This window comes from Macaca fascicularis, chromosome 18 (genome assembly GCF_037993035.2).
Source record: "Macaca fascicularis isolate 582-1 chromosome 18, T2T-MFA8v1.1".
In the NCBI taxonomy this organism is placed as follows: Eukaryota; Metazoa; Chordata; class Mammalia; order Primates; family Cercopithecidae; genus Macaca; species Macaca fascicularis.
The window spans coordinates 27866336-27889907 of NC_088392.1; positions in this window are offsets into that span (position 1 = coordinate 27866336).

Here is a 23572-nt window from a genome sequence, read left to right on the forward strand (position 1 = left end):
GGAGGATATTTCCTTTGGCCCTAGAGTCTTTAAAGGGATCCGAAATATCTGGTCTCAGATTCCACAGAAATAAGGCTAGCAAAGAGATACACCAAATACAGATGTAACTCTGTTAGATGATTTCACAGAACACAAAGAAGTTTCTCAGAAAGCTTCTTTCTCTTTGTTATCGGAGTTTATTTCCTTTGGCACTATAATCTTCAAAGGGATCTGGAATATCTGTTCTCAGATTCCACAGAAATAAGTCTAGCAAAGAGATACACGAAATACAGATGTAACTCTGTGAGATGAATTAACAGAACACTAAGCAGTTTCTCAGAAAGCTTCTTTCCTGATTTCATATGCGGATATTTCCTTTTTCACCATAGCCATCTATGGGCTTCCAAATATCACTTTGCCAATTCCACAAGAACTGTCTTAGCGAAAGGCTTCTTGAGGGGAAAGCTGTAACTCTGTGAGATGATTTCACAGAACACAAAGAAGTTTCTAAGAAAGCTTCTTTCTCTTTGTTATCGGAAGATATTTCCTTTGGCCCTATAGTCTTCTAAGGGATCCGAAATATCTGTTCTCAGATTCCACAGAAATAAGGCTAGCAAAGAGATCCACGAAATACAGATGTAACTCTGTGAGATGAATTAATAGAACACTAAGCAGTTTCTAAGAAAGCTACTTTCCAGATTTCATCTGAGGATATTTCCTTTTTCACCATAGCCCTGTATGGGCTTCCAAATATTACTTTGCCAATACCACAAGAACTGTCTTAACGAAAGGCTTCTTGAGGGGAAAGCTGTAACTCTATGAGATGATTTCACAGAACACAAAGAAGTTTCTCAGAAAGCTTCTTTCTCTTTTTTATCGGAGGATATTTCCTTTGGCCCTATAGTCTTCTAAGAGATCCGAAATATCTGTTCTCAGATTCCACAGAAATAAGGCTAGCAAAGAGATACACCATATACAGATGTAACTCTGTGAGATGAATTAAAAGAACACTAAGCAGTTTCTCAGAAAGCTTCTTTCCAGATTTCATCTGAGGATATTTCCTTTTTCACCGTAGCCCTCTATGGGCTTCCAAATATCACTTTGCGAATTCCACAAGAACTGCCTTAGCGAAAGACTTCTTGAGGGGAAAGCTGTAACTCTGTGAGATGATTTCACAGAACACAAAGAAGTTTCTAAGAAAGCTTCTTTCTCTTTGTTATCGGAAGATATTTCCTTCGGCCCTATAGTCTTCTAAGGGATCCGAAATATCTGTTCTCAGATTCCACAGAATAAGGCTAGCAAAGAGATCCATGAAATACAGATGTAACTCTATGAGATGAATTAACAGAACACTAAGCAGTTTCTCAGGAAGCTACTTTCCAGACTTCATCTGAGGATATTTCCTTTTTCACCAAAGCCCTGTATGGGCTTCCAAATATTACTTTGCCAATTCCACAAGAACCGTCTTAGCGAAAGGCTTCTTGAGGGGAAAGCTGTAACTCTCTGAGATGATTTCACAGAACACAAAGAAGTTTCTCAGAAAGCTTCTTTCTCTTTGTAATCGGAGGATATTTCCTTTGGTCCTAGAATCTTCAAAGGGATCCGGAATATCTGTTCTCAGATTCCACAGAAATAAGGCTAGCAAAGAGATCCACGAAATACACATGTAACTCTGTGAGATGAATTAACAGAACACTAAGCAGTTTCTCAGAACGCTTCTTTCCAGATTTCATCTGAGGATATTTCCTTTTTCACCATAGCCCTCTATGGGCTTCCAAATATCACTTTGCCAATTCCACAAGAACTGTCTTAGCGAAAGACTTCTTGAGGGGAAAGCTCTAACGCTGTGAGGTGATTTCACAGAACACAAAGAAGTTTCTCAGAAAGCTTCTTTCTCTTTGTTATCGGAGTTTATTTCCTTTGGCCCTATAATCTTCAAAGGGATCCGGAATATCTGTTCTCAGATTCCACAGAAATAAGGCGAGCAAACAGATCCACGAAATACAGATGTAACTCTGTGAGATGAATTAACAGAACACTAAGCAGTTTCTCAGAAACTTCTTTCCAGATTTCATCTGAGGATATTTCCTTTTTCACCATAGCCCTCTATGCGCTTCCAAATATCACTTTGCCAATTCCAAAAGAACTGTCTTAGCGAAAGGCTTCTTGAGGGAAAAGCTGTAACTCTGTGAGATGATTTCACAGAACACAAAGAAGTTTCTAAGAAAGTTTCTTTCTCTTTGTTATCGGAAGATATTTCCTTTGGCCCTATAGTCTTCTAAGGGATGCGAAATATCTCTTCTCAGATTCCACAGAAATAAGGCTAGCAAAGAGATCCACGAAATACAGATGTAACTCTGTGAGATGAATTAACAGAACACTAAGCAGTTTCTCAGAAAGCTACTTTCCAGATTTCATCTGAGGATATTTCCTTTTTCACCATAGCCCTGTATGGGCTTACAAATATTACTTTGCCAATTCCACAAGAACTGTCTTAGCGAAAGGCTTCTTGAGGGGAAAGCTGTAACTCTGTGAGATGATTTCACAGAACACAAAGAAGTTTCTCAGAAAGCTTCTTTCTCTTTGTTATCGGAGGATATTTCCTTTGGCCCTATAGTCTTCTAAGAGATCCGAAATATCTGTTCTCAGATTCCACAGAAATAAGGCTAGCAAAGAGATACACCATATACAGATGTAACTCTGTGAGATGAATTAACAGAACACTAAGCAGTTTCTCAGAAAGCTTCTTTCCAGATTTCATACGAGGATATTTCCTTTTTCAGCATAGCCCTCTATGGGCTTCCAAATATCACTTTGCCAATTCCACAAGAACTGTCTTAGCGAAAGGCTTCTTGAGGGGAAAGCTGTAACTCTGTGAGATGATTTCACAGAACACAAAGAAGTTTCTCAGAAAGCTTCTTTCTCTTTGTTATCGGAGGATATTTCCTTTGGCCCTAGAGTCTTCTAAGGGATCCGAAATATCTGGTCTCAAATTCCACAGAAATAAGGCTAGCAAAGAGATACACCAAATACAGATGTAACTCTGTGAGATGATTTCACAGAACACAAAGAAGTTTCTCAGAAAGCTTCTTTCTCTTTGTTATCGGAGTTTATTTCCTTTGGCCCTATAATCTTCAAAGGGATCCGGAATATCTGTTCTCAGATTCCACAGAAATAAGGCTAGCAAAGAGATCCACGAAATACAGATGTAACTCTGTGAGATGAATTAACAGATCACTAAGCAGTTTCTCAGAAAGCTTCTTTCCAGATTTCATCTGAGGATATTTCCTTTTTCACCATAGCCCTCTATGGGCTTCCAAATATCACTTTGCCAATTCCACAAGAACTGTCTTAGCGAAAGTCTTCTTGAGTGGAAAGCTGTAATTCTGTGAGATGATTTCACAGAACACAAAGTAGTTTCTGAGAAATCTTCGTTCTCTTTCTGATCGGAGGATATTTCTTTGGCCCTATACTCTTCTAAGGGATCCGAAATATCTGTTCTTAGATTCCACAGAAATAGTGCTAGCAATGAGATCCACGAAATACAGATGTAACTCTGTGAGAGGAATTAACAGAACACTAAGCAGTTTCTCAGAAAGCTACTTTCCAGATTTCATCTGAGGATATTTCCTTTTTCACCATAGCCCTGTATGGGCTTCCAAATATTACTATGCCAATTCCACAAGAACTGTCTTAGCGAAAGGCTTCTTGAGGGGAAAGCTGTAACTCTGTGAGATGATTTCACAGAACACAAAGAAGTTTCTCAGAAAGCTTCTTTCTCTTTTTTATCGGAGGATATTTCCTTTGGCCCTATAGTCTTCTAAGAGATCCGAAATATCTGTTCTCAGATTCCACAGAAATAAGGCTAGCAAAGAGATACACCATATACAGATGTAACTCTGTGAGATGAATTAACAGAACACTAAGCAGTTTCTCAGAAAGCTTCTTTCCAGATTTCATCTGAGGATATTTCCTTTTTCACCGTAGCCCTCTATGGGCTTCCAAATATCACTTTGCCAATTCCACAAGAACTGCCTTAGCGAAAGGCTTCTTGAGGGGAAAGCTGTAACTCTGTGAGATGATTTCACAGAACACAAAGAAGTTTCTAAGAAAGCTTCTTTCTCTTTGTTATCGGAAGATATTTCCTTCGGCCCTATAGTCTTCTAAGGGATCCGAAATATCTGTTCTCAGATTCCACAGAAATAAGGCTAGCAAAGAGATCCACGAAATACAGATGTAACACTATGAGATGAATTAACAGAACACTAAGCAGTTTCTCAGAAAGCTACTTTCCAGATTTCATCTGAGGATATTTCCTTTTTCACCATAGCCCTGTATGGGCTTCCAAATATTACTTTGCCAATTCCACAAGAACTGTCTTAGCGAAAGGCTTCTTGAGGGGAAAGCTGTAACTCTGTGAGATGATTTCACGGAACACAAAGAAGTTTCTCAGAAAGCTTCTTTCTCTTTTTTATCGGAGGATATTTCCTTTGGCCCTAGAATCTTCAAAGGGATCCGGAATATCTGTTCTCAGATTCCACAGAAATAAGGCTAGCAAAGAGATCCACGAAATACAGATGTAACTCTGTGATATGAATTAACAGAACACTATGCAGTTTCTCAGAAAGCTTCTTTCCAGATTTCATCTGAGGATATTTCCTTTTTCACCATAGCCCACTATGGGCTTCCAAATATCACTTTGCCAATACCACAAGAACTGTCTTAGCGAAAGACTTCTTGAGGGGAAAGCTCTAACGCTGTGAGGTGATTTCACAGAACACAAAGAAGTTTCTCAGAAAGCTTCTTTCTCTTTGTTATCGGAGTTTATTTCCTTTGGCCTTATAATCTTCAAAGGGATCCGGAATATCTGTTCTCAGATTCCACAGAAATAAGGCGAGCAAAGAGATCCACGAAATACAGATGTAACTCTGTGAGATGAATTAACAGAACACTAAGCCGTTTCTCAGAAACTTCTTTCCAGATTTCATCTGAGGATATTTCCTTTTTCACCATAGCCCTCTATGCGCTTCCAAATATCACTTTGCCAATTCCACAAGAACTGTCTTAGCGAAAGGCTTTTTGAGGGGAAATGTGTAACTCTGTGAGATGATTTCACAGAACACAAAGAAGTTTCTAAGAAAGCTTCTTTCTCTTTGTTTTCGGAAGATATTTCCTTTGGCCCTATAGTCTTCTAAGGGATCCGAAATATCTGTTCTCAGATTCCACAGAAATAAGGCTAGCAAAGAGATCCACGAAATACAGATGTAACTCTGTGAGATGAATTAACAGAACACTAAGCAGTTTCTCAGAAAGCTACTTTCCAGATTTCATCTGAGGATATTTTCTTTTTCACCATAGCCCTGTATGGGCTTCCAAATATTACTTTGCTAATTCCACAAGAACTGTCTTAGCGAAAGGTTTCTTGAGGGGAAAGCTGTAACTCTGTGAGATGATTTCACAGAACACAAAGAAGTTTCCAGAAAGCTTCTTTCTCTTTGTTATCGGAGTTTATTTCCTCTGGCCCTATAATCTTCAAAGGGATCCGGAATATCTGTTCTCAGATTCCACAGAAATAAGGCTAGCAAAGAGATCCACGAAATACTGATGTAACTCTGTGTGATGAATTAACAGAACACTAAGCAGTTTCTCAGAAAGCTACTTACCAGATTTCATCTGAGTATATTTCCTTTTTCACCATAGCCCTCTATGGGCTTCCAAATATTACTTTGCCAATTCCACAAGAACTGTCTTAGCGAAAGGCTTCTTGATGGGAAAGCTGTAACTGTGTGAGATGATTTCACAGAGCGAAAAGAAGTTTCTCAGAAATCTTCTTTCTCTTTGTTATCGGAGGATATTTCCTTGGGCCCTATAGTCTTCTAAGGGATCCGAAATATCTGCTCTCAGATTCCACAGAAATAAGGCTAGCAAAGAGATACAACAAATACAGATGTAACTCTGTGAGATGAATTAACAGAACACTAAGCAGTTTCTCAGAAAGCTTCTTTCCAGATTTCATCTGAGGATATTTCCTTTTTCACCATAGCCCTCTATGGGCTTCCAAATATCACTTTGCCAATTCCACAAGAAGTGTCTTAGCGAAAGACTTCTTGAGGGGAAAGCTGTAACGCTGTGAGATGATTTCACAGAGCACAAAGAAGTTTCTCAGAAAGCTTCTCTCTCTTTGTTATCGGAGGATATTTCCTTTGGCCCTATAGTCTTCAAAGGGATCCGAAATATCTGTTCTCAGATTCCACAGAAATAAGGCTAGAAAAATATCCACGAAATGCAAATGTAACTCTGTGAGATGAATTAACAGAACACTAAGCAGTTTCTCAGAAAGCTACTTTCCAGATTTCATATGAGGATATTTCCTTTTTCACCATAGCCCTCTATGGGCTTCCAAATATCTCTTTGCCAATTCCACAAGAACTGTCTTAGCGAAAGGCTTCTTGAGGGGAAAGCTGTAACTCTGTGAGATGATTTCACAGAACACAAAGAAGTTTCTCAGAAAGCTTATCTCTCTTTGTTATCGGAGGATATTTCCTTTAGCCCTAGAGTCTTTAAAGGGAACCGAAATATCTGGTCTCAGATTCCACAGAAATAAGGCTAGCAAAGAGATCCACGAAATACAGATGTAACTCTGTGATATGAATTTAAAGAACACTAAGCAGTTTCTCAGAAAGCTACTTTCCAGATTTCATCTGAGGATATTTCCTTTTTCACCATAGCACTATATGGGCTTCCAAATATCACTCTGCCAATTCCACAAGAACTGTCTTAGCGAAAGGCTTCTCTAGGGGAAAGCTGTATCTCTGTGAGATGATTTCACAGAACACAAAGAAGTTTCTCAGAAAGCTTCTTTCTCTTTGTTATCGGAAGATATTTCCTTTGGCCCTATAGTCTTCAAAGGGATCCGAAATATCTGTTCTCACATTCCAAAGAAATAAGGCTGGGAAAGAGATCCACGAAATACAGATGTAACTCTGTTATATGAATTAACAGAACACTAAGCAGTTTCTCAGAAAGCTTCTTTCCACATTTCATCTGAGGATATTTCCTTTTTCACCCTAGCCTTCTATGAGCTACCGAATATCACTTTGCCAATTGCATAAGAACTGTCTTAGCGAAAGACTTCTTGAGGGGAAAGCTGTAACTCTGTGAGATGATTTCACAGAACACAAAGAAGTTTCTCAGAAAGCTTCTTTCTCTTTGTTATCGTAGTTTACCTCCTTTGGCCCTATAATCTTCAAAGGGATCCGGAATATCTGTTCTCAGATTCCACAGAAATAAGGCTAGCAAAGAGATCCACGAAATACAGATGTAACTCTGTGAGATGAATAAACAGAACACTAAGCAGTTTCTCAGAAAGCTTCTTTCCAGATTTCATCTGCGGATAATTCCTTTTTCACCATAGCCCTCTATGTGCTTCCAAATATCACTTTGCCAATTCCACAAGAACGGTGTTAGCGAAAGGCTTCTTGAGTGGAAAGCTGTAACTCTGTGAGATGATTTCACAGAACACAAAGAAGTTTCTGAGAAAGCTTCGTTCTCTTTGTGATCGGAGGATACGTCCTTTGGCCCTATAGTCTTCTAAGGGATCTGAAATATCTATTCTCAGATTCCACAGAAATAAGGCTACCAAAGAGATCCACGAAATACAGATGTAACTCTGTGAGATGAATTAACAGAACACTAAGCAGTTTCTCAAAAAGCTACTTTCCAGATTTCATCTGAGGATATTTCGTTTTTCACCATAGCCCTCTATGGGCTTCCAAATATCACTTTGCCAATTCCACAAGAACTGTCTTAGCGAAAGGCTTCTTGAAGGGAAAGCTGTAACTCTGTGAGATGATTTCACAGAACACAAAGAAGTTTCTCAGAAAGCTTCTTTCTCTTTGTTATCGGAGGATATTTCCTTGGGCCCTATGGTCTTCTTAGGGATCCGAAATATCTGTTCTCAGATTCCACAGAAATAAGGCTAGCAAAGAGATACACCAAATACAGATGTAACTCTGTGAGATGAATTAACAGAACACTAAGCAGTTTCTCAGAAAGCTACTTTCCAGATTTCATCTTAGGATATTTTCTTTTTCACCATAGCCCTGTATGGGCTTCCAAATATTACTTTGCCAATTCCACAAGAACTGTCTTAGCGAAAGGCTTCTTGAGGGGAAAGCTGTAACTCTGTGAGATGATTTCACAGAACACAAAGAAGTTTCTCAGAAAGCTTCTTTCTCTTTGTTATCGGAGGATATTGCCTTTGGCCCTATAGTCTTCTAAGAGATCCGAAATATCTGTTCTCAGATTCCACAGAAATAAGGCTAGCAAAGAGATACACCATATACAGATGTAACTCTGTGAGATGAATTAACAGAACACTAAGCAGTTTCTCAGAAAGCTTCTTTCCAGATTTCATCTGAGGATATTTCCTTTTTCACCATAGCCCTCTATGGGCTTCCAAATATCACTTTGGCAATTCCACAAGAACTGCCTTAGCGAAAGACTTCTTGAGGGGAAAGCTGTAACTCTGTGAGATGATTTCACAGAACACAAAGAAGTTTGTAAGAAAGCTTCTTTCTCTTTGTTATCGGAGGATATTTCCTTTGGCCCTATAGTCTTCTAAGGGATCCGAAATATCTGTTCTCAGATTCCACAGAAATAAGGCTAGCAAAGAGATCCACGAAATACAGATATAACTCTGTGAGATGAATTAACAGAACACTAAGCAGTTTCTCAGAAAGCTACTTTCCAGATTTCATCTGAGGATATTTCCTTTTTCACCATAGCCCTGTATGGGCTTCCAAATATTACTTTGCTAATTCCACAAGAACTGTCTTAGCGAAAGGCTTCTTGAGGGGAAAGCTGTAACTCTGTGAGATGATTTCACAGAACACAAAGAAGTTTCCAGAAAGCTTCTTTCTCTTTGTTATCGGAGTTTATTTCCTTTGGCCCTATAATCTTCAAAGGGATCCGGAATATCTGTTCTCAGATTCCACAGAAATAAGGCTAGCAAAGAGATCCACGAAATACTGATGTAACTCTGTGTGATGAATTAACAGAACACTAAGCAGTTTCTCAGAAGGCTACTTACCAGATTTTATCTGAGTATATTTCCTTTTTCACCATAGCCCTCTATGGGCTTCCAAATATTACTTTGCCAATTCCACAAGAACTGTCTTAGCGAAAGGCTTCTTGAGGGGAAAGCTGTAACTCTGTGAGATGATTTCACAGAGCGCAAAGAAGTTTCTCAGAAAGCTTCTTTCTCTTTGTTATCGGAGGATATTTCCTTGGGCCCTATAGTCTTGTAAGGGATCCGAAATATCTGTTCTCAGATTCCACAGAAATAAGGCTAGCAAAGAGATACAACAAATACAGATGTAACTCTGTGAGATGAATTAACAGAGCACTAAGCAGTTTCTCAGAAAGCTTCTTTCCAGATTTCATCTGAGGATATTTCCTTTTTCACCATAGCCCTCTATGGGCTTCCAAATATCACTTTGCCAATTCCACAAGAACTGTCTTAGCGAAAGACTTCTTGAGGGGAAAGCTGTAACGCTGTGAGATGATTTCACAGAGCACAAAGAAGTTTCTCAGAAAGCTTCTCTCTCTTTGTTATCGGAGGATATTTCCTTTGGCCCTATAGTCTTCAAAGGGATCCGAAATATCTGTTCTCAGATTCCACAGAAATAAGGCTAGAAAAATATCCACGAAATGCAAATGTAACTCTGTGAGATGAATTAACAGAACACTAAGCAGTTTCTCAGAAAGCTACTTTCCAGATTTCATATGAGGATATTTCCTTTTTCACCATAGCCCTCTATGGGCTTCCAAATATCTCTTTGCCAATTCCACAAGAACTGTCTTAGCGAAAGGCTTCTTGAGGGGAAAGCTGTAACTCTGTGAGATGATTTCACAGAACACAAAGAAGTTTCTCAGAAAGCTTATCTCTCTTTGTTATCGGAGGATATTTCCTTTGGCCCTAGAGTCTTCAAAGGGATCCGAAATATCTGGTCTCAGATTTCACAAAAATAAGGCTAGCAAAGAGATCCACGAAATACAGATGTAACTCTGTGATATGAATTAACAGAACACTAAGCAGTTTCTCAGAAAGCTACTTTCCAGATTTCATCTGAGGATATTTCCTTTTTCACCATAGCACTATATGGGCTTCCAAATATCACTCTGCCAATTCCACAAGAACTGTCTTAGCGAAAGGCTTCTCTAGGGGAAATCTGTATCTCTGTGAGATGATTTCACAGAACACAAAGAAGTTTCTCAGAAAGCTTCTTTCTCTTTGTTATCGGAAGATATTTCCTTTGGCCCTATAGTCTTCAAAGGGATCCGAAATATCTGTTCTCACATTCCACAGAAATAAGGCTAGCAAAGAGATCCACGAAATACAGATGTAACTCTGTTATATGAATTAACAGAACACTAAGCAGTTTCTCAGAAAGCTTCTTTCCACATTTCATCTGAGGATATTTCCTTTTTCACCCTAGCCTTCTATGAGCTACCGAATATCACTTTGCCAATTGCATAAGAACTGTCTTAGCGAAAGACTTCTTGAGGGGAAAGCTGTAACTCTGTGAGATGATTTCACAGAACACAAAGAAGTTTCTCAGAAAGCTTCTTTCTCTTTGTTACCGGAGTTTACTTCCTTTGGCCCTATAATCTTCAAAGGGATCCGGAATATCTGTTCTCAGATTCCACAGAAATAAGGCTAGCAAAGAGATCCACGAAATACAGATGTAACACTATGAGATGAATTAACAGAACACTAAGCAGTTTCTCAGAAAGCTACTTTCCAGATTTCATCTGAGGATATTTCCTTTTTCACCATAGCCCTGTATGGGCTTCCAAATATTACTTTGCCAATTCCACAAGAACTGTCTTAGCGAAAGGCTTCTTGAGGGGAAAGCTGTAACTCTGTGAGATGATTTCACGGAACACAAAGAAGTTTCTCAGAAAGCTTCTTTCTCTTTTTTATCGGAGGATATTTCCTTTGGCCCTAGAATCTTCAAAGGGATCCGGAATATCTGTTCTCAGATTCCACAGAAATAAGGCTAGCAAAGAGATCCACGAAATACAGATGTAACTCTGTGATATGAATTAACAGAACACTATGCAGTTTCTCAGAAAGCTTCTTTCCAGATTTCATCTGAGGATATTTCCTTTTTCACCATAGCCCTCTATGGGCTTCCAAATATCACTTTGCCAATACCACAAGAACTGTCTTAGCGAAAGACTTCTTGAGGGGAAAGCTCTAACGCTGTGAGGTGATTTCACAGAACACAAAGAAGTTTCTCAGAAAGCTTCTTTCTCTTTGTTATCGGAGTTTATTTCCTTTGGCCCTATAATCTTCAAAGGGATCCGGAATATCTGTTCTCAGATTCCACAGAAATAAGGCGAGCAAAGAGATCCACGAAATACAGATGTAACTCTGTGAGATGAATTAACAGAACACTAAGCCGTTTCTCAGAAACTTCTTTCCAGATTTCATCTGAGGATATTTCCTTTTTCACCATAGCCCTCTATGCGCTTCCAAATATCACTTTGCCAATTCCACAAGAACTGTCTTAGCGAAAGGCTTTTTGAGGGGAAATGTGTAACTCTGTGAGATGATTTCACAGAACACAAAGAAGTTTCTGAGAAAGCTTCGTTCTCTTTGTGATCGGAGGATACGTCCTTTGGCCCTATAGTCTTCTAAGGGATCTGAAATATCTATTCTCAGATTCCACAGAAATAAGGCTACCAAAGAGATCCACGAAATACAGATGTAACACTGTGAGATGAATTAACAGAACACTAAGCAGTTTCTCAAAAAGCTACTTTCCAGATTTCATCTGAGGATATTTCGTTTTTCACCATAGCCCTCTATGGGCTTCCAAATATCACTTTGCCAATTCCACAAGAACTGTCTTAGCGAAAGGCTTCTTGAAGGGAAAGCTGTAACTCTGTGAGATGATTTCACAGAACACAAAGAAGTTTCTCAGAAAGCTTCTTTCTCTTTGTTATCGGAGGATATTTCCTTGGGCCCTATAGTCTTCTTAGGGATCCGAAATATCTGTTCTCAGATTCCACAGAAATAAGGCTAGCAAAGAGATACACCAAATACAGATGTAACTCTGTGAGATGAATTAACAGAACACTAAGCAGTTTCTCAGAAAGCTACTTTCCAGATTTCATCTTAGGATATTTTCTTTTTCACCATAGCCCTGTATGGGCTTCCAAATATTACTTTGCCAATTCCACAAGAACTGTCTTAGCGAAAGGCTTCTTGAGGGGAAAGCTGTAACTCTGTGAGATGATTTCACAGAACACAAAGAAGTTTCTCAGAAAGCTTCTTTCTCTTTTTTATCGGAGGATATTTCCTTTGGCCCTATAGTCTTCTAAGAGATCCGAAATATCTGTTCTCAGATTCCACAGAAATAAGGCTAGCAAAGAGATACACCATATACAGATGTAACTCTGTGAGATGAATTAACAGAACACTAAGCAGTTTCTCAGAAAGCTTCTTTCCAGATTTCATCTGAGGATATTTCCTTTTTCACCGTAGCCCTCTATGGGCTTCCAAATATCACTTTGCCAATTCCACAAGAACTGCCTTAGCGAAAGACTTCTTGAGGGGAAAGCTGTAACTCTGTGAGATGATTTCACAGAACACAAAGAAGTTTCTAAGAAAGCTTCTTTCTCTTTGTTATCGGAAGATATTTCCTTCGGCCCTATAGTCTTCTAAGGGATCCGAAATATCTGTTCTCAGATTCCACAGAAATAAGGCTAGCAAAGAGATCCACGAAATACAGATGTAACACTATGAGATGAATTAACAGAACACTAAGCAGTTTCTCAGAAAGCTACTTTCCAGATTTCATCTGAGGATATTTCCTTTTTCACCATAGCCCTGTATGGGCTTCCAAATATTACTTTGCCAATTCCACAAGAACTGTCTTAGCGAAAGGCTTCTTGAGGGGAAAGCTGTAACTCTGTGAGATGATTTCACGGAACACAAAGAAGTTTCTCAGAAAGCTTCTTTCTCTTTTTTATCGGAGGATATTTCCTTTGGCCCTAGAATCTTCAAAGGGATCCGGAATATCTGTTCTCAGATTCCACAGAAATAAGGCTAGCAAAGAGATCCACGAAATACAGATGTAACTCTGTGATATGAATTAACAGAACACTATGCAGTTTCTCAGAAAGCTTCTTTCCAGATTTCATCTGAGGATATTTCCTTTTTCACCATAGCCCTCTATGGGCTTCCAAATATCACTTTGCCAATACCACAAGAACTGTCTTAGCGAAAGACTTCTTGAGGGGAAAGCTCTAACGCTGTGAGGTGATTTCACAGAACACAAAGAAGTTTCTCAGAAAGCTTCTTTCTCTTTGTTATCGGAGTTTATTTCCTTTGGCCCTATAATCTTCAAAGGGATCCGGAATATCTGTTCTCAGATTCCACAGAAATAAGGCGAGCAAAGAGATCCACGAAATACAGATGTAACTCTGTGAGATGAATTAACAGAACACTAAGCCGTTTCTCAGAAACTTCTTTCCAGATTTCATCTGAGGATATTTCCTTTTTCACCATAGCCCTCTATGCGCTTCCAAATATCACTTTGCCAATTCCACAAGAACTGTCTTAGCGAAAGGCTTTTTGAGGGGAAATGTGTAACTCTGTGAGATGATTTCACAGAACACAAAGAAGTTTCTAAGAAAGCTTCTTTCTCTTTGTTTTCGGAAGATATTTCCTTTGGCCCTATAGTCTTCTAAGGGATCCGAAATATCTGTTCTCAGATTATACAGAAATAAGGCTAGCAAAGAGATCCACGAAATACAGATGTAACTCTGTGAGATGAATTAACAGAACACTAAGCAGTTTCTCAGAAAGCTACTTTCCAGATTTCATCTGAGGATATTTTCTTTTTCACCATAGCCCTGTATGGGCTTCCAAATATTACTTTGCTAATTCCACAAGAACTGTCTTAGCGAAAGGTTTCTTGAGGGGAAAGCTGTAACTCTGTGAGATGATTTCACAGAACACAAAGAAGTTTCCAGAAAGCTTCTTTCTCTTTGTTATCGGAGTTTATTTCCTCTGGCCCTATAATCTTCAAAGGGATCCGGAATATCTGTTCTCAGATTCCACAGAAATAAGGCTAGCAAAGAGATCCACGAAATACTGATGTAACTCTGTGTGATGAATTAACAGAACACTAAGCAGTTTCTCAGAAAGCTACTTACCAGATTTCATCTGAGTATATTTCCTTTTTCACCATAGCCCTCTATGGGCTTCCAAATATTACTTTGCCAATTCCACAAGAACTGTCTTAGCGAAAGGCTTCTTGATGGGAAAGCTGTAACTGTGTGAGATGATTTCACAGAGCGAAAAGAAGTTTCTCAGAAAGCTTCTTTCTCTTTGTTATCGGAGGATATTTCCTTGGGCCCTATAGTCTTCTAAGGGATCCGAAATATCTGCTCTCAGATTCCACAGAAATAAGGCTAGCAAAGAGATACAACAAATACAGATGTAACTCTGTGAGATGAATTAACAGAACACTAAGCAGTTTCTCAGAAAGCTTCTTTCCAGATTTCATCTGAGGATATTTCCTTTTTCACCATAGCCCTCTATGGGCTTCCAAATATCACTTTGCCAATTCCACAAGAAGTGTCTTAGCGAAAGACTTCTTGAGGGGAAAGCTGTAACGCTGTGAGATGATTTCACAGAGCACAAAGAAGTTTCTCAGAAAGCTTCTCTCTCTTTGTTATCGGAGGATATTTCCTTTGGCCCTATAGTCTTCAAAGGGATCCGAAATATCTGTTCTCAGATTCCACAGAAATAAGGCTAGAAAAATATCCACGAAATGCAAATGTAACTCTGTGAGATGAATTAACAGAACACTAAGCAGTTTCTCAGAAAGCTACTTTCCAGATTTCATATGAGGATATTTCCTTTTTCACCATAGCCCTCTATGGGCTTCCAAATATCTCTTTGCCAATTCCACAAGAACTGTCTTAGCGAAAGGCTTCTTGAGGGGAAAGCTGTAACTCTGTGAGATGATTTCACAGAACACAAAGAAGTTTCTCAGAAAGCTTATCTCTCTTTGTTATCGGAGGATATTTCCTTTAGCCCTAGAGTCTTTAAAGGGAACCGAAATATCTGGTCTCAGATTCCACAGAAATAAGGCTAGCAAAGAGATCCACGAAATACAGATGTAACTCTGTGATATGAATTTAAAGAACACTAAGCAGTTTCTCAGAAAGCTACTTTCCAGATTTCATCTGAGGATATTTCCTTTTTCACCATAGCACTATATGGGCTTCCAAATATCACTCTGCCAATTCCACAAGAACTGTCTTAGCGAAAGGCTTCTCTAGGGGAAAGCTGTATCTCTGTGAGATGATTTCACAGAACACAAAGAAGTTTCTCAGAAAGCTTCTTTCTCTTTGTTATCGGAAGATATTTCCTTTGGCCCTATAGTCTTCAAAGGGATCCGAAATATCTGTTCTCACATTCCAAAGAAATAAGGCTGGGAAAGAGATCCACGAAATACAGATGTAACTCTGTTATATGAATTAACAGAACACTAAGCAGTTTCTCAGAAAGCTTCTTTCCACATTTCATCTGAGGATATTTCCTTTTTCACCCTAGCCTTCTATGAGCTACCGAATATCACTTTGCCAATTGCATAAGAACTGTCTTAGCGAAAGACTTCTTGAGGGGAAAGCTGTAACTCTGTGAGATGATTTCACAGAACACAAAGAAGTTTCTCAGAAAGCTTCTTTCTCTTTGTTATCGGAGTTTACCTCCTTTGGCCCTATAATCTTCAAAGGGATCCGGAATATCTGTTCTCAGATTCCACAGAAATAAGGCTAGCAAAGAGATCCACGAAATACAGATGTAACTCTGTGAGATGATTAAACAGAACACTAAGCAGTTTCTCAGAAAGCTTCTTTCCAGATTTCATCTGCGGATAATTCCTTTTTCACCATAGCCCTCTATGTGCTTCCAAATATCACTTTGCCAATTCCACAAGAACGGTGTTAGCGAAAGGCTTCTTGAGTGGAAAGCTGTAACTCTGTGAGATGATTTCACAGAACACAAAGAAGTTTCTGAGAAAGCTTCGTTCTCTTTGTGATCGGAGGATACGTCCTTTGGCCCTATAGTCTTCTAAGGGATCTGAAATATCTATTCTCAGATTCCACAGAAATAAGGCTACCAAAGAGATCCACGAAATACAGATGTAACTCTGTGAGATGAATTAACAGAACACTAAGCAGTTTCTCAAAAAGCTACTTTCCAGATTTCATCTGAGGATATTTCGTTTTTCACCATAGCCCTCTATGGGCTTCCAAATATCACTTTGCCAATTCCACAAGAACTGTCTTAGCGAAAGGCTTCTTGAAGGGAAAGCTGTAACTCTGTGAGATGATTTCACAGAACACAAAGAAGTTTCTCAGAAAGCTTCTTTCTCTTTGTTATCGGAGGATATTTCCTTGGGCCCTATGGTCTTCTTAGGGATCCGAAATATCTGTTCTCAGATTCCACAGAAATAAGGCTAGCAAAGAGATACACCAAATACAGATGTAACTCTGTGAGATGAATTAACAGAACACTAAGCAGTTTCTCAGAAAGCTACTTTCCAGATTTCATCTTAGGATATTTTCTTTTTCACCATAGCCCTGTATGGGCTTCCAAATATTACTTTGCCAATTCCACAAGAACTGTCTTAGCGAAAGGCTTCTTGAGGGGAAAGCTGTAACTCTGTGAGATGATTTCACAGAACACAAAGAAGTTTCTCAGAAAGCTTCTTTCTCTTTGTTATCGGAGGATATTGCCTTTGGCCCTATAGTCTTCTAAGAGATCCGAAATATCTGTTCTCAGATTCCACAGAAATAAGGCTAGCAAAGAGATACACCATATACAGATGTAACTCTGTGAGATGAATTAACAGAACACTAAGCAGTTTCTCAGAAAGCTTCTTTCCAGATTTCATCTGAGGATATTTCCTTTTTCACCATAGCCCTCTATGGGCTTCCAAATATCACTTTGGCAATTCCACAAGAACTGCCTTAGCGAAAGACTTCTTGAGGGGAAAGCTGTAACTCTGTGAGATGATTTCACAGAACACAAAGAAGTTTGTAAGAAAGCTTCTTTCTCTTTGTTATCGGAGGATATTTCCTTTGGCCCTATAGTCTTCTAAGGGATCCGAAATATCTGTTCTCAGATTCCACAGAAATAAGGCTAGCAAAGAGATCCACGAAATACAGATATAACTCTGTGAGATGAATTAACAGAACACTAAGCAGTTTCTCAGAAAGCTACTTTCCAGATTTCATCTGAGGATATTTCCTTTTTCACCATAGCCCTGTATGGGCTTCCAAATATTACTTTGCTAATTCCACAAGAACTGTCTTAGCGAAAGGCTTCTTGAGGGGAAAGCTGTAACTCTGTGAGATGATTTCACAGAACACAAAGAAGTTTCCAGAAAGCTTCTTTCTCTTTGTTATCGGAGTTTATTTCCTTTGGCCCTATAATCTTCAAAGGGATCCGGAATATCTGTTCTCAGATTCCACAGAAATAAGGCTAGCAAAGAGATCCACGAAATACTGATGTAACTCTGTGTGATGAATTAACAGAACACTAAGTAGTTTCTCAGAAGGCTACTTACCAGATTTTATCTGAGTATATTTCCTTTTTCACCATAGCCCTCTATGGGCTTCCAAATATTACTTTGCCAATTCCACAAGAACTGTCTTAGCGAAAGGCTTCTTGAGGGGAAAGCTGTAACTCTGTGAGATGATTTCACAGAGCGCAAAGAAGTTTCTCAGAAAGCTTCTTTCTCTTTGTTATCGGAGGATATTTCCTTGGGCCCTATAGTCTTGTAAGGGATCCGAAATATCTGTTCTCAGATTCCACAGAAATAAGGCTAGCAAAGAGATACAACAAATACAGATGTAACTCTGTGAGATGAATTAACAGAGCACTAAGCAGTTTCTCAGAAAGCTTCTTTCCAGATTTCATCTGAGGATATTTCCTTTTTCACCATAGCCCTCTATGGGCTTCCAAATATCACTTTGCCAATTCCACAAGAACTGTCTTAGCGAAAGACTTCTTGAGGGGAAAGCTGTAACGCTGTGAGATGATTTCACAGAGCACAAAGAAGTTTCTCAGAAAGCTTCTCTCTCTTTGTTATCGGAGGATATTTCCTTTGGCCCTATAGTCTTCAAAGGGATCCGAAATATCTGTTCTCAGATTCCACAGAAATAAGGCTAGAAAAATATCCACGAAATGCAAATGTAACTCTGTGAGATGAATTAACAGAACACTAAGCAGTTTCTCAGAAAGCTACTTTCCAGATTTCATATGAGGATATTTCCTTTTTCACCATAGCCCTCTATGGGCTTCCAAATATCTCTTTGCCAATTCCACAAGAACTGTCTTAGCGAAAGGCTTCTTGAGGGGAAAGCTGTAACTCTGTGAGATGATTTCACAGAACACAAAGAAGTTTCTCAGAAAGCTTATCTCTCTTTGTTATCGGAGGATATTTCCTTTGGCCCTAGAGTCTTCAAAGGGATCCGAAATATCTGGTCTCAGATTTCACAAAAATAAGGCTAGCAAAGAGATCCACGAAATACAGATGTAACTCTGTGATATGAATTAACAGAACACTAAGCAGTTTCTCAGAAAGCTACTTTCCAGATTTCATCTGAGGATATTTCCTTTTTCACCATAGCACTATATGGGCTTCCAAATATCACTCTGCCAATTCCACAAGAACTGTCTTAGCGAAAGGCTTCTCTAGGGGAAATCTGTATCTCTGTGAGATGATTTCACAGAACACAAAGAAGTTTCTCAGAAAGCTTCTTTCTCTTTGTTATCGGAAGATATTTCCTTTGGCCCTATAGTCTTCAAAGGGATCCGAAATATCTGTTCTCACATTCCACAGAAATAAGGCTAGCAAAGAGATCCACGAAATACAGATGTAACTCTGTTATATGAATTAACAGAACACTAAGCAGTTTCTCAGAAAGCTTCTTTCCACATTTCATCTGAGGATATTTCCTTTTTCACCCTAGCCTTCTATGAGCTACCGAATATCACTTTGCCAATTGCATAAGAACTGTCTTAGCGAAAGACTTCTTGAGGGGAAAGCTGTAACTCTGTGAGATGATTTCACAGAACACAAAGAAGTTTCTCAGAAAGCTTCTTTCTCTTTGTTACCGGAGTTTACTTCCTTTGGCCCTATAATCTTCAAAGGGATCCGGAATATCTGTTCTCAGATTCCACAGAAATAAGGCTAGCAAAGAGATCCACGAAATACAGATGTAACACTATGAGATGAATTAACAGAACACTAAGCAGTTTCTCAGAAAGCTACTTTCCAGATTTCATCTGAGGATATTTCCTTTTTCACCATAGCCCTGTATGGGCTTCCAAATATTACTTTGCCAATTCCACAAGAACTGTCTTAGCGAAAGGCTTCTTGAGGGGAAAGCTGTAACTCTGTGAGATGATTTCACGGAACACAAAGAAGTTTCTCAGAAAGCTTCTTTCTCTTTTTTATCGGAGGATATTTCCTTTGGCCCTAGAATCTTCAAAGGGATCCGGAATATCTGTTCTCAGATTCCACAGAAATAAGGCTAGCAAAGAGATCCACGAAATACAGATGTAACTCTGTGATATGAATTAACAGAACACTATGCAGTTTCTCAGAAAGCTTCTTTCCAGATTTCATCTGAGGATATTTCCTTTTTCACCATAGCCCTCTATGGGCTTCCAAATATCACTTTGCCAATACCAGAAGAACTGTCTTAGCGAAAGACTTCTTGAGGGGAAAGCTCTAACGCTGTGAGGTGATTTCACAGAACACAAAGAAGTTTCTCAGAAAGCTTCTTTCTCTTTGTTATCGGAGTTTATTTCCTTTGGCCCTATAATCTTCAAAGGGATCCGGAATATCTGTTCTCAGATTCCACAGAAATAAGGCGAGCAAAGAGATCCACGAAATACAGATGTAACTCTGTGAGATGAATTAACAGAACACTAAGCCGTTTCTCAGAAACTTCTTTCCAGATTTCATCTGAGGATATTTCATTTTTCACCATAGCCCTCTATGCGCTTCCAAATATCACTTTGCCAATTCCACAAGAACTGTCTTAGCGAAAGGCTTTTTGAGGGGAAATGTGTAACTCTGTGAGATGATTTCACAGAACACAAAGAAGTTTCTAAGAAAGCTTCTTTCTCTTTGTTTTCGGAAGATATTTCCTTTGGCCCTATAGTCTTCTAAGGGATCCGAAATATCTGTTCTCAGATTCCACAGAAATAAGGCTAGCAAAGAGATCCACGAAATACAGATGTAACTCTGTGAGATGAATTAACAGAACACTAAGCAGTTTCTCAGAAAGCTACTTTCCAGATTTCATCTGAGGATATTTTCTTTTTCACCATAGCCCTGTATGGGCTTCCAAATATTACTTTGCTAATTCCACAAGAACTGTCTTAGCGAAAGGTTTCTTGAGGGGAAAGCTGTAACTCTGTGAGATGATTTCACAGAACACAAAGAAGTTTCCAGAAAGCTTCTTTCTCTTTGTTATCGGAGTTTATTTCCTCTGGCCCTATAATCTTCAAAGGGATCCGGAATATCTGTTCTCAGATTCCACAGAAATAAGGCTAGCAAAGAGATCCACGAAATACTGATGTAACTCTGTGTGATGAATTAACAGAACACTAAGCAGTTTCTCAGAAAGCTACTTACCAGATTTCATCTGAGTATATTTCCTTTTTCACCATAGCCCTCTATGGGCTTCCAAATATTACTTTGCCAATTCCACAAGAACTGTCTTAGCGAAAGGCTTCTTGATGGGAAAGCTGTAACTGTGTGAGATGATTTCACAGAGCGAAAAGAAGTTTCTCAGAAAGCTTCTTTCTCTTTGTTACCGGAGTTTACTTCCTTTGGCCCTATAATCTTCAAAGGGATCCGGAATATCTGTTCTCAGATTCCACAGAAATAAGGCTAGCAAAGAGATCCACGAAATACAGATGTAACACTATGAGATGAATTAACAGAACACTAAGCAGTTTCTCAGAAAGCTACTTTCCAGATTTCATCTGAGGATATTTCCTTTTTCACCATAGCCCTGTATGGGCTTCCAAATATTACTTTGCCAATTCCACAAGAACTGTCTTAGCGAAAGGCTTCTTGAGGGGAAAGCTGTAACTCTGTGAGATGATTTCACGGAACACAAAGAAGTTTCTCAGAAAGCTTCTTTCTCTTTTTTATCGGAGTTTATTTCCTTTGGCCCTATAATCTTCAAAGGGATCCGGAATATCTGTTCTCAGATTCCACAGAAATAAGGCGAGCAAAGAGATCCACGAAATACAGATGTAACTCTGTGAGATGAATTAACAGAACACTAAGCCGTTTCTCAGAAACTTCTTTCCAGATTTCATCTGAGGATATTTCCTTTTTCACCATAGCCCTCTATGCGCTTCCAAATATCACTTTGCCAATTCCACAAGAACTGTCTTAGCGAAAGGCTTCTTGAGGGGAAAGCTGTAACTCTGTGAGATGATTTCACAGAACACAAAGAAGTTTCTCAGAAAGCTTATCTCTCTTTGTTATCGGAGGATATTTCCTTTGGCCCTAGAGTCTTCAAAGGGATCCGAAATATCTGTTCTCAGATTCCACAGAAATAAGGCTAGCGAAGAGATACACCAAATACAGATGTAACTCTGTGAGATGAATTAACAGAACACTAAGCAGTTTCTCAGAAAGCTACTTTCCAGATTTCATCTTAGGATATTTTCTTTTTCACCATAGCCCTGTATGGGCTTCCAAATATTACTTTGCCAATTCCACAAGAACTGTCTTAGCGAAAGGCTTCTTGAGGGGAAAGCTGTAACTCTGTGAGATGATTTCACAGAACACAAAGAAGTTTCTCAGAAAGCTTCTTTCTCTTTGTTATCGGAGGATATTGCCTTTGGCCCTATAGTCTTCTAAGAGATCCGAAATATCTGTTCTCAGATTCCACAGAAATAAGGCTAGCAAAGAGATACACCATATACAGATGTAACTCTGTGAGATGAATTAACAGAACACTAAGCAGTTTCTCAGAAAGCTTCTTTCCAGATTTCATCTGAGGATATTTCCTTTTTCACCATAGCCCTCTATGGGCTTCCAAATATCACTTTGGCAATTCCACAAGAACTGCCTTAGCGAAAGACTTCTTGAGGGGAAAGCTGTAACTCTGTGAGATGATTTCACAGAACACAAAGAAGTTTGTAAGAAAGCTTCTTTCTCTTTGTTATCGGAGGATATTTCCTTTGGCCCTATAGTCTTCTAAGGGATCCGAAATATCTGTTCTCAGATTCCACAGAAATAAGGCTAGCAAAGAGATCCACGAAATACAGATATAACTCTGTGAGATGAATTAACAGAACACTAAGCAGTTTCTCAGAAAGCTACTTTCCAGATTTCATCTGAGGATATTTCCTTTTTCACCATAGCCCTGTATGGGCTTCCAAATATTACTTTGCTAATTCCACAAGAACTGTCTTAGCGAAAGGCTTCTTGAGGGGAAAGCTGTAACTCTGTGAGATGATTTCACAGAACACAAAGAAGTTTCCAGAAAGCTTCTTTCTCTTTGTTATCGGAGTTTATTTCCTTTGGCCCTATAATCTTCAAAGGGATCCGGAATATCTGTTCTCAGATTCCACAGAAATAAGGCTAGCAAAGAGATCCACGAAATACTGATGTAACTCTGTGTGATGAATTAACAGAACACTAAGCAGTTTCTCAGAAAGCTACTTACCAGATTTTATCTGAGTATATTTCCTTTTTCACCATAGCCCTCTATGGGCTTCCAAATATTACTTTGCCAATTCCACAAGAACTGTCTTAGCGAAAGGCTTCTTGAGGGGAAAGCTGTAACTCTGTGAGATGATTTCACAGAGCGCAAAGAAGTTTCTCAGAAAGCTTCTTTCTCTTTGTTATCGGAGGATATTTCCTTGGGCCCTATAGTCTTGTAAGGGATCCGAAATATCTGTTCTCAGATTCCACAGAAATAAGGCTAGCAAAGAGATACAACAAATACAGATGTAACTCTGTGAGATGAATTAACAGAGCACTAAGCAGTTTCTCAGAAAGCTTCTTTCCAGATTTCATCTGAGGATATTTCCTTTTTCACCATAGCCCTCTATGGGCTTCCAAATATCACTTTGCCAATTCCACAAGAACTGTCTTAGCGAAAGACTTCTTGAGGGGAAAGCTGTAACGCTGTGAGATGATTTCACAGAGCACAAAGAAGTTTCTCAGAAAGCTTCTCTCTCTTTGTTATCGGAGGATATTTCCTTTGGCCCTATAGTCTTCAAAGGGATCCGAAATATCTGTTCTCAGATTCCACAGAAATAAGGCTAGAAAAATATCCACGAAATGCAAATGTAACTCTGTGAGATGAATTAACAGAACACTAAGCAGTTTCTCAGAAAGCTACTTTCCAGATTTCATATGAGGATATTTCCTTTTTCACCATAGCCCTCTATGGGCTTCCAAATATCTCTTTGCCAATTCCACAAGAACTGTCTTAGCGAAAGGCTTCTTGAGGG